Raw genomic sequence first — 16128 nt, 5'->3', positions numbered from 1 at the left:
TGCAGGCTGTCTCCCTCTCTGACTCTGGCTGACTTCCCAGTGCAGGAAACTCTCTGACTCTCTCTTGCTCTTTCTCTGGCTCTGCCTCTATTTCCCCTTTAGAATCTGAGCTCCGGGAGCGTGGGGACAGTGTCTGGTCTGCTTTTTGTCACCGTCGTTGTTGTCTTCTGTAATTGGTTATCAGAGCTTGAGTGGTTGATAATGGATAAAAATTTATTTGGTTCAGGCTGAGAAGCCCAGGAGCATGGTGCTGCATTTGGTGAAGGCCTTCGAGCTGTGTCATAACATGGCAAAAAGGCGAGGGGACATGCCTAAGAGAGAAGAACAGGGGGAGTAGGACTCTCTGGATGCCTAACCTACCCCCACAGCAACTAATCCACTCAGAGGCCAGAGCCCTGGTGACCTAATGACCCCTTAAATGCCTCCCCACCCCATTTTTTTTCCTTTAGTTGTAGGTGGACACAGTGACTTTATTTTATTTATTTATTTCTATGTGGTGCTGAGGATCGAACCAGTGCCTCACACAGGCTAGGCAAGCGCTCTACCACTGAGCCACCACCCCAGCCCTTAAATGCCTCTCTTAATAATGTTAGAAAAGCAATCAAATTTCAAAATGATTTTTAGAGGGAACATTCAAACTATCGCATTAGGCCTTGTCCCCCCTCAACCCCCACCACCACCCCCCAAGAAAAATAACTCATGTTCTTCTCACATGCAGAACACAGTCATTCCCAATAGCCCCGGGGATCTAATTGGTTGTTCCAGCACCAACTCAAAAGTCCAAAGTCTTTTCTTTGTCACATACAGGTGACACTCAAGTCATGATTCATCCTGCAGCAAATGAGCTTGTGAGGTCAGAACAAGTTTATCGTCTTGTAAAATACAGTCGTCCCCTCCTGGGGGAGGGGTTTCAGTTACCCATGGTCAACTGCAGTTCAAAAATATTAAATGGAAAATTCCAGAAATGGACAGATCCTAAATTTTAAACTGGGTTGTGGGAAGCCATTCTCGCATGTGATTGGGCACCTCCCTGACTGGGTGTGAGGCGTTCTGGCTAAACTGTGTCAAACTAATCCCCACCCTCTCTAGGTGTGAGAGCCCATCCGTGTGGGGGTGTGACTGACCACTGACCCTGAGACCAATCACTGACCCTGACCTTGGAATGCTGTCCCCCTTGACCTTCATTGGATGGAATTTTCCCCTGAATTTCTTGTTCCCCAATAAAAGGCCACTCCCTGGCGTGCTCTCTCTCTCTCTCCTGCTGGTCCTGAGTAAGCCTCGCTGCCCCACCGGGTGGCTCGAGGCAGGAGCCAGAGGGAGGGCCGTCTCAGACCTGGTCAAAGAAAAAGGTAAATTGAGTTTGTGTATTTATTTTGATCTCACTAGTTAACTTCTATGCTACGAACCTCTTGTATGAAGCCAGCGTGCTGGTCGCGCGGTGGAATTGGCGACCACGAAGGGACATGTTAGTTCAACTAGATTGAGTGGGAGCGCACTATAAAGATAAAGGAATTGGTGACAATTTTGGGTCACAAAAGTACCTGGAGGTACTGAAGGAACGAGACGTTAAATTATATAAAATGGGAAATTCAACTTCTACTGATAAGGAGATGTATTTGACTATTCTAGAAACTATAATTAATCAGAAAGGAAAACAGATAAAAAAAGAGTCAGTTATTACAATTCTTAAAGGTTGTAGGTGAATTTTGCCCTTGGTTTTGTGACCAAGATTTGCCAAATTTACATACTTGGGAGAAATTAGGGAGGAAATTACAAAAAATTTGCCTTTCTAATCAATTACCTGGAGGCATCGAAAATATTCAAAAAATTTGGATGGCCTTAGAAATTTATCTTTTTGAATATGTGGGCCAAAGTTCATGGCCCCCTGAAAATCTATTGAAAGGCATTCAGAGAGCTATTAAGTCTATTCAAATGGAAAATCTGCCTGAGGCTAAGTTAATTTCTTTTCCCTTGAGCCATTTAAAAAAAAAAAAAAGAAAGCTCTCGGTGCTAAACCAATAGCCCGGAGGAAGAGTGTAGAAGTCAGGGTCATAGAGAGGAAACATCCACAGTCATAGAGAGTCCTCCAGAAGAGATAGACAATCCTCCCGGAGAGGAAAATCCGGAAGTAATTCTTAGAGAGGCACAAAGCCCTTCTCCACCACGTGGCTTAGAAGCCCAATTTCAAAATGGTGACGGCAGAGATTCTTCCCACGAGTCCCAGTCTGAGGAAGAGGAGTCAGACATTGAAATTCAGGGCTTACGGAGAAATTTTAACAGACTGCGTTTAACACCGCCTGCCCAGGCTATTAGAATTCAGCCATTATCTGCTAAAAGGACAAAATTTAACAGGTACTCTGAATTAACAATGACTTTTCTTACCCTTTTCCAGTGAGGTATTAAGAAGGCGCAGGAGGCGGGAGAGGACATTAGCGGTTTTCAACTTTTCCCAGTTTTTGAGCAGTTTAATGACCAGGACCAAAGGGTTCGACTTCATGCTATAATTCCATTTAAGACTATTAAGGAATTGAAGAGTGCTTGTGAGACATATGGTCCAAATTCACCTTTTGTACAAAATTTGATTGATACCATATCCTCACAACCACTTCCACCAAGTGATTGGTCTCAGTGTCAGTGGACAGTCACACCCCCACACAGATGGGCTCTCACACCTGGAGAGGGTGGGGATTAGTTCGACACAGTTTAGCCAGAATGCCTCACACCCAATCAGGGAGGTGCCCAATCACGTGCGAGAATGGCTTCCCACACTGGGTGCCATTGTGAGCAGTGTGCCTCAGCTCACACCATCCCAGGGTTGTGGTATCTCTGCGCCTGTGTTCAAGTCACCCTTGCTGGACTCAAAAAAATGGTCCCAAACTACAAGAATAGTGATGTTGGCAAGTCAGAAGCCATGAAAGGTGAATGTTCTCAACTTTAATATGGAAAAGGAAAAAAAAAATGTTGAGGTCACGAAGATCTATGATAGGAATGAATCTTCTAGCTATAAAATGGTGAAGAGAGAAAATGAAATCACACCAGTCTTGCTGTTGCACCTCAAATATAAAAGGGAGCTGAGGGTGGTGGCACATGCCTGTGGTCCAGCAACATGGGAGGCTAAGGCAGGAGGATCACAAGTTAGAGGCCAGTGTGGGCAACTTAGTGAGACCCTGTATCAAAATTAAACAATAAAAAGGGCTGGGGATGTAGCTCAGTACCAAAAAAAAAAAAGCAAAAGTTAATTAGTACTTACTGAAGATGGAAAGGCATCCAAGTTTGCAGAAGGAAGCTGGGAAGAGAGAACCTGTTCTGGTTGAAGGCAATGTTTTACTAGAGAGCACCGAGCCCCTGATGAAGAGCTAGCTCAGTGATGATCCCCTGCAAAGAGTGACACCAAGCCGGTTACTGCAAGTAAGGGGGGACAGGGGTGGCGGGATTAAAAATCCAAAAAAATTCCTAATGAGGCCACAAGACACCATGGTGGAGAGGATTTGCCAACATGCTTGATGAAGAAGGAGGCAAACGTCCTGAAGGCCAGCAAGAAATGCCAGCAAATGAGGAATTGGAAGAACTTGTGGAATCATCTGCAGAGGAAGAGGAAGAAGAAGAGGAAGCAGAACCAGCCCAGTGGGAATCAGTAAAATTTGTGGATGTTTTCAGATTTCAGACATTAAAGGACAGAATGAATGCTAGGAGGAATACAGCATTGAAGTCACCCACGTGATCAGCAAACTATTACAATGTCCACAGCAACTTGGATGAGCTAAAAAAAAAAAAAAAAAAGTCAACTTTTTGTCTTTCTTTGTGCATGTGACACTGGAAATTCAATATTGGGCCTTGCACATACTAGGCAAGTGCTCTACCACTGAGTACAACCCCAGCCCATTATTTATTTATTTAGGAACAGGGTCTGGCTAAGTTGATTTCATGTCATTCACCTCCATTGGTCTCATCACCTAGACACTGTACCATCTCACATCACAAGAAAGGTGAGTACAGGCTGGGCACAGTGGCACAATCCCAGGGGCTCAGGAGACTGAGGCAGGAGGATTGTGAGTTCAAGGCCAGCCTCAGCAACTTAGTGAGAACCTGTCTCAAAATAAAAAGATAAGTGAAAAATAAATAAAAGGACTAGGGATGTGGCTCAGCAGTTAAACTCCCCTGGGTTCAATCCCTGGTACCAAAAAAAAGAAAAAAAAAGTGAGTCAGTACAATAAAACACTTTGAGACAAAGACCAAACTCAACCTAACTTTTATTACAGTATGTTATTATAATTCTTCTATTTTACTCTAAGTTATTTTGGTTAATCTCTTGCTGCACCTAACTTATCAAACTTTTTCATACAGATATTCCTATAGGAAAAAACATAGTATCTATAGGGGTCAGTACTATCCAAAGTGTCAGGGGTCACTGGGCATGTTAGGAGGCATCCCTCATGGATGAGAGGACAGTTGTATGTAAATTTCACAGCTGCAATATCTTAAGAATGTCACAATGGCATCAGCAGGAGTTTTGAAGGGGACAACATTCAAACCGCAGGTCCTGGGTCTGGCTCTCCTCATGCCCCTGGCGCATCCCTTTTACAGACACGGCCCTCCTACAGAATGAGGTGAGGACTGGGGAGAAATGAGGTGACATCATTCCGGCAATGCTAAGCAAACCCCTCCCAGACCCTGGCCCTGGCTTCTGACTCTTCCTGCTTTGACTCATGAAGAAGGGACAGAGAAACATGATGTTTTTCAAGGATAGAACCTGCTTTACTGACATTGGAGAGGTGCCACCATAGCCTTTCCTGACCCCAGGACCTTGCTTCTGCTGTGAGGGGTCATCTCACAGAATGAGGACCCAGGGCTTCCTGGTCAGGGGCCATACAGGCTCTACACAGAGACAGTCACTGAGTGCTTGAGGCAGGAGATAGAAATGGGGACCTTGGAAAATGGGGGTTGCACCACCCCAGATTAAAACCCTAGCTAAAGCTTGTTGGAGGGGGTTTTTATTCTGTTTTGGTTCGGTTTGGTGCGGTGGGGTGTGATTTTGGGTTTTAGTCACCTGAACAAAATGGGGAGAGCCTCACTCAAACTGGAGGCCCAGACATTGTATTATTGCCCCAGGCTTCTTGACCCCCGTGACATTAGTCAACCCCAGTCATTCTGAACCTCAGAAATTCATTTGTTTTAAGGAACAAGTGTAGGACAAACTCGGGCTAACAAAGACATTAAACCATCCCATTATGGGGATGGGGATAAGAAATTAAAATTGTACATTTTGGGGGCTGGGGTGGTGGCTCAGTGGCAGAGCACTTGCCTAGCATGTGTGAGGTGCTGGGTTCGATTCTCAGCGCCACATATAAATAAGTAAATGTCCATCAACAACTAAAAAAATCTATTTTTTTAAATATTATAAACCTTCAACTGAGTCAGAAAAAGAGAACAATCAAGACAGACTTTCCACTGAAAGTTTAGGTCCTCATCAAATCAACAGAAAAATCCCTAGAGAGAGCATCTCCAACGGTGCCCTCTTTGGGACTGTCCCCATGCTATGAGAGCTCTCCATGTTTGCTTCTAATAAATCCGCTACTGGATTTTCACCATCGTTGTCTGCATACTTTATTCTTTCGGTACGTGATACAAGAACCCTCCAGTGCTCACAAGAGCCTGAGTTAGTTACATCCTCGTGTTTTGAGGGATGTTTTGTTGTCCTCCCCATTTTATGGTAAAGTACAAAGAGGTCGAGAATCTCACCAAAAGTCACACAGCGATTTAGAGTGACCTTGTCCAATGTGCTCATCGTTGCCACACAGGGCCACTAAAACATTTGAAATGTGATGTGATCAACCAAATTGATATTTAATTTAATCTTCATTTCAAAAGTTGACACTCAGGTCAGCTATTGGAAAAACGTCTCCGTATTTTTATTTTTCTCTATATTCTCACAACTGGGGTATGTGAATCGTCTTTTTCAATGCAAACTTGGTGAAACCTAAATACAAACCAAAGATCTCTGGATAAGATTAGGGTTCCAGGTAAGGTGTGCTACAAGCACAAAACACACACAGGATCTCAAAGACATGGTGTGAATAAAGAAAAGATGAGACGAGAGGCAGAAACCAATCAGGAAGAAACAGATGAGGAGATTAACACAGAGGCAAAGAAAGAGAAGGGCCAGGAGTCATAGGAAGGGAGAAGGCAGGAGAGGAAGAGAGGGACAGAGACAAGGATACAGGGACAGAGGGCCTACAGGGGGCTGAGCTGACTTCCTGCAGCTGAGGGACCCACAAGGACCCATGTCCACCAGACCTGGGCCCGCCCAGTCCTGTTGGGCTGTGAAAGAATGAACAAGACTCATCGTTGGAGAAAATGCCCATTTATTGAGGAACAGCTCTGCACATTTATAGAGCCGGGGGTGGTTTGACAGTTATGACAGTTTAATGGTTGAACAGTTTGACAGTTGGCATAGGGTGCTTTCTGATTGGTGGGTAAGGATCATGTGAGCCAGCAGGGCTAGTCTGATTGGTGGGTAAGGATCATGTGAGCCAGCAGAGCTCACCATTGGATGGCTCTTCTCCGGGGATGAGGAAGTTAGTCTTTGGAGCCGGGGCAACTCCCAGCAGGCTGCTAAAGACTTTAAAAGCTGCCCAGTGGGGCTGGCATCTGTGAAAGTGATTGTTTTCGTATATGAAAGAGCACTTGGCATTACTTTCTGAATTTTTAACAACTTTACTGAGCAATAAATGACACACAATAGGTTGCCTGTATCCACTGTACCATTTGGTAAGTTTTGAGATATTGTACACCCATGTGACCTCCACCACAATCAAAACAATAAACACATCCGCCTCCTCAAAAGCTTCCTCATGCCCATTTGAACCTTTCCCATTCCAACTCCTCCAGCGTATCACTGTTCTTGGTCACCTGCCCAAATTTCCTGGAATTTTATATAAATAGAATCACAGTAAGTATCTTGTTTTATTCCTTTCTTTCTTCTTTTCCTCAGCATCCCTGTGCATACTTCTTTGGTACCTGAACAATGACTTCCAAAATATGTGCATATCCCAATCCCCAGAACCTGGGACTGTTACCTAATATGGAAAAGGGACTTCAAAGATGTCATTAAATTAACGATCATGGCTGTAGTCCCAGCAAGCAACTCAGGAGGCTGAAACAGGAGTATTTCCACTGTGAAGCCAGCCTGGCAAGTTTAGCGAACTTCAGTCTAAAATTAAAAAGTGAATAAATTTTTAAAAATGGGCTGGGGATGCAGCTCAGTGGTAGAGTGCTGTCCAAGTATTCATGAAGCCCTGTGTTCCATCCCCTGGACTGAAAAAAACATTAAGAATTACGAGATGGCAGGCTGGGGTTGTGGCTCAGTGGTAGAGTGCTTGCCTATAGCACTTGTGAGGCACTGGGTTCCATCCTCAGCACCACATAAAATCAATCAATTAGTAAAGGTATAAAAAAAAGAATCATGAGATGGAGGGATGCAAGAAGGTCCAAGTGAGCAGTAGGAGAGGTGGTGACGGGAAGCAGGATGGAGATGCTGAGAAGGGGCCACTAGCCAGGGAGAGCAGGCAGCCTGGAGAGACTGGAAAAGGCAAGCCCCCCACCCTCAGAGCTTCCAGGAGGAATGCAGCCCTGCAATCCCTGACTCACCAGGGTCCTTAAAAGTAAGCGGAAGCAGAAAACAGAAGAGAAGGGTCAGAGAGAGATGTGACTCTGTTCTTTCAATTTGAATTTGCATTAAAAATTCATTTGAGCCAAGGGCGGTGGTGCACGCCTATAATCCCAGTGACTCTGAAGCTGGTGCAAGAGGATCCCAAGTTCAAAGCCCAGCCTCAGCAACTTACTGAGGCCCTAAACAACTTAGTAAGACCCTGTCTCAAAATAAAAAGGGCTGGGGAGGTGGCTCAGTGGTTAAGCAAGCACCCTTGGGTTCAATCCCTTATACCAAAAAAAATTTTTTTTTCATTAGAACTTACATTCTAGAGGAATGTTCAGAGAGATACAATGTCATTAGTTTTAAAGGTGGAGAAAGGTGTCCATGAGCAGAGTAAGGCATGTGACTCTAGAATCTGTGGAAAAGGCAAGGAAACATATTCTTCCCTAGAGCCTCCAGAGAGGAACATAGTCCTACTGGCACCTTGTATTATGATTTGGATCTGGAATCTCCTCCAAAGGCTCCTGTGTGGACGGCATGGTCCTCAATGAGCAGTATTCAGGGGTGGGGCTCTCGGGAAGTGATTGGATCTTGAGGGCTTTGATCTCATCAGTGAGTTAATTCATTGATGAATTAAAAATTTGATGACATTTATGGGAGGTGGTGGAAATTTTAGGAGGTGTATCCTAGTTGGAGAAAGGAGGTCAGTGGGGGTGTACCCAGGGAGGGGGATTTCTGGTCCCTGTGTCCCCACCACCCCACTCTGCCTCCTGGCTGTGGTGAGCTGAGCGGTTTCTCCCACCAGGCCTTCCACCATGATGTTCTACCTCCACGCAGGCTCAAAGCACTGGAGCCCACCCACCGTGGACTGAAAACTCTCAAACCCTGAACAATCATCAAACTTCCCTCCTTTAAGTTGTTCGTGTCAGGTATCTTGATCACAACAATGAAAATCTGACTAACACACTTTGATTTTAGACCAGTGAGTCCCACATCATGCTTCCAACCTCCAGAATTGCAAGGTGATAAATTTGTAGTAATTTTTTACAGCAGTAATTAAAAAAAAAAAAAAACTCATACAGCCTCCCTTCATGACTCTGCAATGTGTTGTAGCTTTTAGTGTACAAGAGTTTTGTACCATTGTTCGGGATGGTTCATTCCTATATCATATATTTGGTGATATAATAAATATTATTTTTAAAGTTTCCAATTCTGATTGCTATATAGAAATACACTTTTTTATATTGATTTTGCATCTTGCAACCCCAGTAACCCCACTTACCACTTCGAATAGTTTTTTTTTTTTTTAAACAAATCTTGTTAGATTTTGTACATAAGAAATCATGTGGATGAGGTGGTTCCAATCATGTGGATGGAATCACTTTCCACCACTGTCTGCATCCCCAGCCTCTTGTCTCTTCTGTGTTGCCAAAACATCCCTTACTGACAAGAAGAAGCTGGTCATGATGGGGAGCCATTCATGAGGAGAGTGGAATTCAATGTTCCCGTGAAGAACAATGGGGAAACAAAGAACCCGAGGATCAAGTCTGCCATGCCAACCATTAAATTTTGCTCAGACAACAAGTCAGTTGTCCTTAGAAGCCATCTAGGCTGTACTGATTTTGTCCCCAGGCCTGATAAAGACTCCTTAGAACCATTTTTTTCCTAACTTAAATCCCTATTGGGCAAGAATATTCTGTTCTTGAAGGATTGTGTTCACTTAGCCTGTGGTTCCAGACAGAAACCAATCTGCCACCAAAGGCTGGTGTTTTGTTTTGTTTTGTTTTGAATGAAGAAGGAGCTGGACTAGTTTTCCAAGGTCTTAAAAAAGCCGAAGCAATACTTTCTGGATATCCTGGCAGAGCAAAAATGGTAACCAAGATTCATTGATCAATAGTTTGCTGAACAAAATCAATGAGACTCTTATTGGTGATGGAATGGCTTTGACTTTCCTCATCAAGCTCAATAACACAGAGATTGGCATTTCTCTGTTTGATGAACAGATCATCAAAGACCATCAAAGACTTAATGGTCAAACTTGGAAAGAATGGTGTGATATTAACTCACCCATTGACTTGGTCACTGCTGTCAAACTTAATGAGAATGCCAAGATGGCCAAGCCACCGTGACCTCTGGTGGACCTACTAAGTGGGAGGGCTTGGACAGCGGTCCTGAGAGCAGCAGGAAGTATGCTAAGGCTGTGGCTTCAGCTAGGCAGACTGTGTGGAATGGACATTTGGCAAATATTTGAATGGGAAGCTTTTATCCAGGGAACCAAAGACCTCATGGGCAGGAGGTGAAAGCCACTTCCAGAGGCTCCATCACCATCATAGGTGGTGCACACACTGTCCACCTGCTGTACCAACTGGGACATTAGACGAAGTCAGTCATCTTGGCTCCAGGGTAGGTGCCCATTTAGAACTTCTAGAAGACAAAGTTCTTCCTGGGGTGGATGCTTGCTAGCAAAGAGAGCACTTTCCTACCTTTTGGTTTCTGTGAACAGCTCCAAAGTCAACCTGGTCTTTTCTGTATCTCCATGTGACAACTTGGTCTCTTCTACGTCTCCATGTGACAAATTCAACTAGTGGCCAACACATACAATACCAGGAGCCCTTCAACAGTTGTGTGGCATCTCCATTCATCTTTACGGCACGTCGAATTTCCCTACATTCTTCAAGATACCACTTAAACTTCTCAGTGACTCAACCACTTTGCAAACTTTGCCTGTTGAACTAAAACTAAACTGTGTTAGTTCGATTCTCTTTTAGAAGGAGTTTATTCTGAATTGCTTTGTTACCACATCATTACTCAGCATGGAAGCAAGATGAAATTCCCGTCATAGATAAGGACAAGTTATCTATTAAACAAGCCATGAAGGTGTTCCTAGAGGGAAAAGTTAAGTCATCTGTGACTAAAGGTTTGGTTGTTTTGTTTTGTTTTGTTTACTTCCATGTTCCTAGTCTGCAAACCTTTTATTCCTATTTATTGCTTTATTGCACTGGCTAGACCACCATGCTATCTCGAAGAAGAGTAGTAAAGCAGACCTTCTTGACTTTCTTTCAATCATTTGCCATTAATATGATATTAGCTGCAGGGTTTTTTATAGATGCCTTTTATCAGGTTGAGGAATTTCCTTCATTCCTAGTTTGCTTTATAACTTATCATATCTTTGTATTCAAGTGTGTTTCTCATAGGCAATATATAACTGGGAATTAATTTTCTTTTTCCTCCAGCCTACCATACTTTAATTTGGGTATTTAGATAATTTGTATCTAATATGATTTTTAGACTTAAGTCTATGTGTAATTTCTTTGTCCCATCTGTGTTTTCTTCCATTTTTTCCTCTTATCTTTGCCTTCATTTAGATTTTTCATGATTCCATTTTCTAACTTGGGAAATGGGATCATAGAATCTCTCTTTGTTTCATTATATTTGTGATTGCTATAGGATATTTTCTATATAACCTATTACATATTTTTATTATTCTCTCTCCTTGTTTGGCATACTAAATATTACTGTGTGTGTGTGTATGTATGTATGTGTTTGGCTGCTTTAACATTCATAGTACACAACTTAACTTATCATGGTCTGAATTTAAATGATATCATGCCACGTCACATAGAATATCAGAACTTTACAATCTTATCCCCTGAAACTTTAGGCTATTTTTGTTTAAACAATTATCTTTCTTAAAGTTTAATAAGAAACAATCACACATACAATTAACCTCATAACTAACATCCTAAATGTTCTTCTTCCTTTGTGTAGATATCAGCACCTGGTATCGTTTTCCTTCTGCCTGAAGAACTTCAACATTTCTTGCAGTGCAGGTCTGCTAGCAATGAATTTCTTAAATTTTTGTATATCTAAAAACATCCATGTTTTGATTTTGTTTTTTGAGGAAATTTTTGCTGGGTATAAAGTAGAAGGTTGATAGATTTGTTATTTCGGTACTTTAAAGATGTTCTACTGTTTTTTCTCTTTCCCTATATCTGATGAGAAATCTCTTATCATCCTTATTTTTATTTTTCTTTACATAATGTGGCTAAGTTTTTTCACACTGATTTTGAGAATTTTAATTATGATACACATTGGTGAAATTTTTTTTGTCTCTTATACATGAGGTGCCTTAATATTAGAGTATCTATGAATTTATACTTTTCACCAAGGTTGGAAAATTTTCAGCCTTCATGTCTTCAAATATTTTTCTGTCTCTACCTCTCTCTTCTTTCTTAGGGGTATTCAGTTTGTACATATGTGAGGCAATCTGATGTTATCTCAGATCTCACTTGAGCTTTGTTTATTTTAATTCTCTTTTCTCTCCATTTCACTTAGAAAATTTTCTAATGCTATGTCATCAAGTTCATTAATCTTTTCTTCAGCCATGTCTAATCAGCCATGAATCCCATCTAGTATATTTTCCAGCTTATGTACTAGAGTTTTCATCTCTTGAAGTTTGTCTTGAGTCTTCCGTATTTCTTCATAACTCTTTGAAATTACAAAAAAAAGGATGGGGATATAGCTCAGTTGGTAGAGTGCTTGCCTTGCATGCACAAAGCCCTGGGTTCAATCTCCAGCACCACCAAAAAAAAAGAAAAAGAAAAAGAGAGAGAGAGAGAGATTACCAAAAAAAAGTTATAAGAGCTGTTTTAATGTTTTATCTGCTACTTCTAACATCTGTATCATTTTTATTGTTTGGGGTTTTTTTGTTTGTTTTAGTACTGAAGACTGAACCTAGAGGCACTTTATCGCTGAGCCATATCCCCAGCCATTTTTATTTCTCAATTTGAGACAGCACCTTGCTAAGTTGCTTGAGACTTGCTAAGCTGCTGAGAATGTTTCCAAACTTGTAATCCTTCTGACTCAGCCTCTGGAGTTGCTAGGATTACAGGAATGTACCACTGTGCCCTGTCCTGTATTGGTTTTAACTAATACTTTTTATCCTCATTTGGGCTCATATTTTTCTGTTTCTTTGCATACAAGATAATTTTGTTGAATTTTAGCTATTGTGAATTTTATCTTAGGTTCTGGATATTTGTAGGCATATAAATATTCTAGACCTTTGTTCTGAGGTGAAGATAAGTTACTTGGTAATATACATCCACCTTTTGTGTTTTGGATTTGTTCTGTGAGTTTTGATAAATGTTTAGTCTACAATCATAATTATTCTCAATCACCAGGCAAGACTGTCCTGCGTCCCACTGCCCCATAAATTGTGCACTGTGTTCAGTCTGGCTGATGGCAGCAGACATCGTCCTGGCCCTGAGTGAGCAACTGGCACAGCTTCCTCCAGTCCTCTCCAGGGTTCATCCCTCACCTCAGGTGATCTCCTTACATGCACCCAGCAGTTGTCAGCTACACTCTCTACAGGACCCTCTGAAGGTCTCACCATCCCTCCCCGTGCAGCTCCAACCCTGCACCCTGTCCTGTGAACTCAGCTGCCTTGGTCCAGGAAGACTCTCCACCAGGGAGTACCTTGGGCTCCCCTGGGTTCCTCCTTCCTGCACTGCAGCTTGGGGACAAAGGCCACTACCTGAGGCGATTGTAGGGGTCCTCTCTTTTGTTGCCATCTCTCAGGGATCGCTGACCTTATTTCCTGACGCCCTGTGCCTTGAACACGTGTCTTTCATTCTGTGGTTGTTTCTGTGGGAAGGTGGGTCCCTCACTATGACTTCGTCTTGGCCATAAGATACCATTCATTTGCACTTGTGTGGAGGGGTGGTGTGGGCTCCTATGTGAGTTGCCTGTGCTTGTCGTGTGTGTGTGTGTGTGTGTGTCCTGGTCTCTGCTGATGATCCGTTTCTTTCTCCTCCACTTCTCCTCTTCTGGGACAGCCACAGACACAGAGATGATGAGAGGGACAGAGAGAGGATGGGAAAGACATAGGAGGTGAGAGTCAGAGCAGGGGTGGTAGAGGTGGGGGAAGGCAGTGAGACTGTGACCTGGGGACACAGCCATTTGAGAGGCCTGTCTCTTTCTGTGTCTCTCTGACTTAGCTGGACACTCTCCCCTTTTCCTGTGTGTCTCACTCTGTCTTTTTCTGCCCCCTGCTCCTTCCCCCCTGCCCTCCTTCTTTCCATCTTTCTCTGTATCTATTCTTTCCTACTCTCTGAGCCCCAGGAGTAGGTTGGGTCCACTGTGATTGATGCCCACCACATCACTGTCAGTCTGCACCCTCCCTGCCCCAGACAGGAGCCAGGTCCTAATTATTCAGTATGTGAACACATGACTGTCTCTGCCGGCCTCTGCTTCTTTTTCCTCTCTCCTTTAAAATAGGAAGACAGCATCTTGCTTGAAACCTAAACAAACCATTGCCACCAACCAAAGATTCTGATCTAGGAGATAGGGGTGGCATGAGAATGAGGCAATGTTTTATGTGAGTCTGAAAGTCCAAGCTGCTGAGTCCAGCCTCACCCCATACTCCCTGACCCAGGAGGAGGGAGCAACAAAGTGCACCTGTTTGCTCCTGACCTGGGAGAGGTGCCACCATGGACTTCCCTAACCTCAGGACCTTTGCTCCTACAGGGCTGGGTTGTAGCATTGAGCTTGAGTCCTCATTCCAGCCCCGGCTTTCCCCAGAGAAATTCACTGAGTCTTCATTCTTTCTGGAAAGTATGGATAGCCTCCCATTTTGTAGATGGAGACAGTAAAGCTCAGAAAGGTTGCCCAAGTTCATACAGTGGGTTAAAACTATATTTCCAATATGGTCGCCATTTCCTGCACATGGCCATTCAACACTTGAAATGTGGTCTGATGAGTGAAATTTAAATTTAATTCAATATTAAATATCAGTACTCAATTCAGCCATTGGAAAACATCTAAGTATGTTTGAAACAACTGAAGTACGTGGGTAATTTTCTTTTTTCAATCATGAAGCATAGGAAAGCTAAGCACAAATCAAGTATTTCTAGGTGGGCATGGCAGTACGTAGAAATTTGAGAAGCTGGTTGGCAAAAAAAAAAAAGTAGAAAAGAAAAGAAAAAGAAAAACAGGCTTATTAAAAGGTGGCTTTGAGGAAGAAAGAGATTTGATCCAGAAAGAACTCTGTCCTGTCAAAGTCAGCCAGCAGGAATCTAGACAGGTTCCCTGGGCTGGGTACTGGCAACACAGGGCCTGAACTGCCACCCTATTGAGGAGTTGTCCTTGGCAGGGTTCTGCCTTAATCCCTTTACACCCCCTCCCTTTGGGCCTGGTGTTCTAAATTCTAAAGCAAAGCCCCACCTGAAGGGTAATATGAACTATTGCATAATCTTCCCATGATGTGTAGAACTCAGAAGTCTGATGACCTTCCTAACACCCCTTCTTATTCTTAGTACTAACACAAAGTGCGCTAGTTGTTGTGAGAGTTAACTTGATGTCTGTTTTAAGAAAATGCAAGATCAGCCATGGTCAAGATCCATTTCCAAGTTCTAGTCAGAAGGGGGAAAGGAGATGCCCCCCCCCCGCCCCCGATGGCCAAGATCTGCCTCAGCATGTGACTCACCTCCCAGTATCTCCTGTGACTCCTTTTTCTCCTTAGTACCTCTGAGTTCCTCAGTCTTCTCCAGAACACCAGCACTTGATAACCCTGAATCCATCCTACCACCTCTCATCTTCTGTGTGTTGGTCTCAGAGAGGGGTACAGTCTGGACCTTTCACTGTGATAACCCTGACCCTGCAGCTGAGGGGCCCATAAGGGCCTGTGTCCACCAGACCAGACCCCACACCCACCCATGAAATTTAAATTTAATTCAGTTTTAAATATCAATACTCAATTCAGCCATTGAAAACATCTAAGTATGTTTGAAACAACTGAAGTACGTAGGTAATTTTCTTTTCAATTATGAAGTCATTTTGTGCTGTTAAAGAATTCTAAAGCTTCCAAAGGGAGTTTGCATCTGTGAAAGTGCTTGTTTTTATATCCAAAAGGGTGCTTTTTATTATTTTCTAAATTCGTGACAGCTTTACTGAGCAATAAATGATAAATAATACACTGTGTCTAATCAAAGCATACAATTTGATAAGTTTGGATATATTGCCCACATATGAGAAAATGGTAGTCATCAAGAATACAAATAACTCTGGGCTCAGTGGCACATGGCTACAATCCCAACAACTTGAGAGGCTGAGGTAGAAGGATCACATGTTCAAGCCCAGCCTCAGCAACTTAGCAAATCCCTGTCTCAAAATAAAAAATAAAAATGGTTGCTGATGTAGCTCAGTGGCACAGCACCCCTGGGTTCAATCCCAGTACCACAAAAAAAAAAAAAAAGAAAGAAAATACAAATAACAATAACAACAAATGCTAGCAAGAAAGCTAGGTATAGTGAAGAGAAATTCCCATACACAGCTGGTGGGAATGTACAGCCACAGTGTAAATCAATATGGAGGTTCCTTATAAATCTAAAAATAGAACAATATGCTCCTGTTATGCCTTTCCTTGATATTTGCCCAAAAGAATGAAAATCAGCATATTTTAGAGACACCTGGGTCCCCGT

At 42.9% G+C, this 16128-nt stretch overlaps 2 pseudogenes; both read left to right on the top strand.

Annotated features, from left to right (window-relative positions):
- Positions 1–16128, top strand: part of LOC114079404 (cytochrome P450 2B11-like) — a 267418-nt pseudogene that overhangs the window by 231262 nt on the left and 20028 nt on the right.
- Positions 9441–10114, top strand: LOC114079393 (phosphoglycerate kinase 1-like; annotated as a pseudogene).

The sequence above is a fragment of the Marmota flaviventris genome, chromosome 18, assembly GCF_047511675.1.
Source record: "Marmota flaviventris isolate mMarFla1 chromosome 18, mMarFla1.hap1, whole genome shotgun sequence".
Taxonomy (NCBI): Eukaryota; Metazoa; Chordata; class Mammalia; order Rodentia; family Sciuridae; genus Marmota; species Marmota flaviventris.
This window is presented reverse-complemented; position numbering and strand designations above follow the sequence as displayed.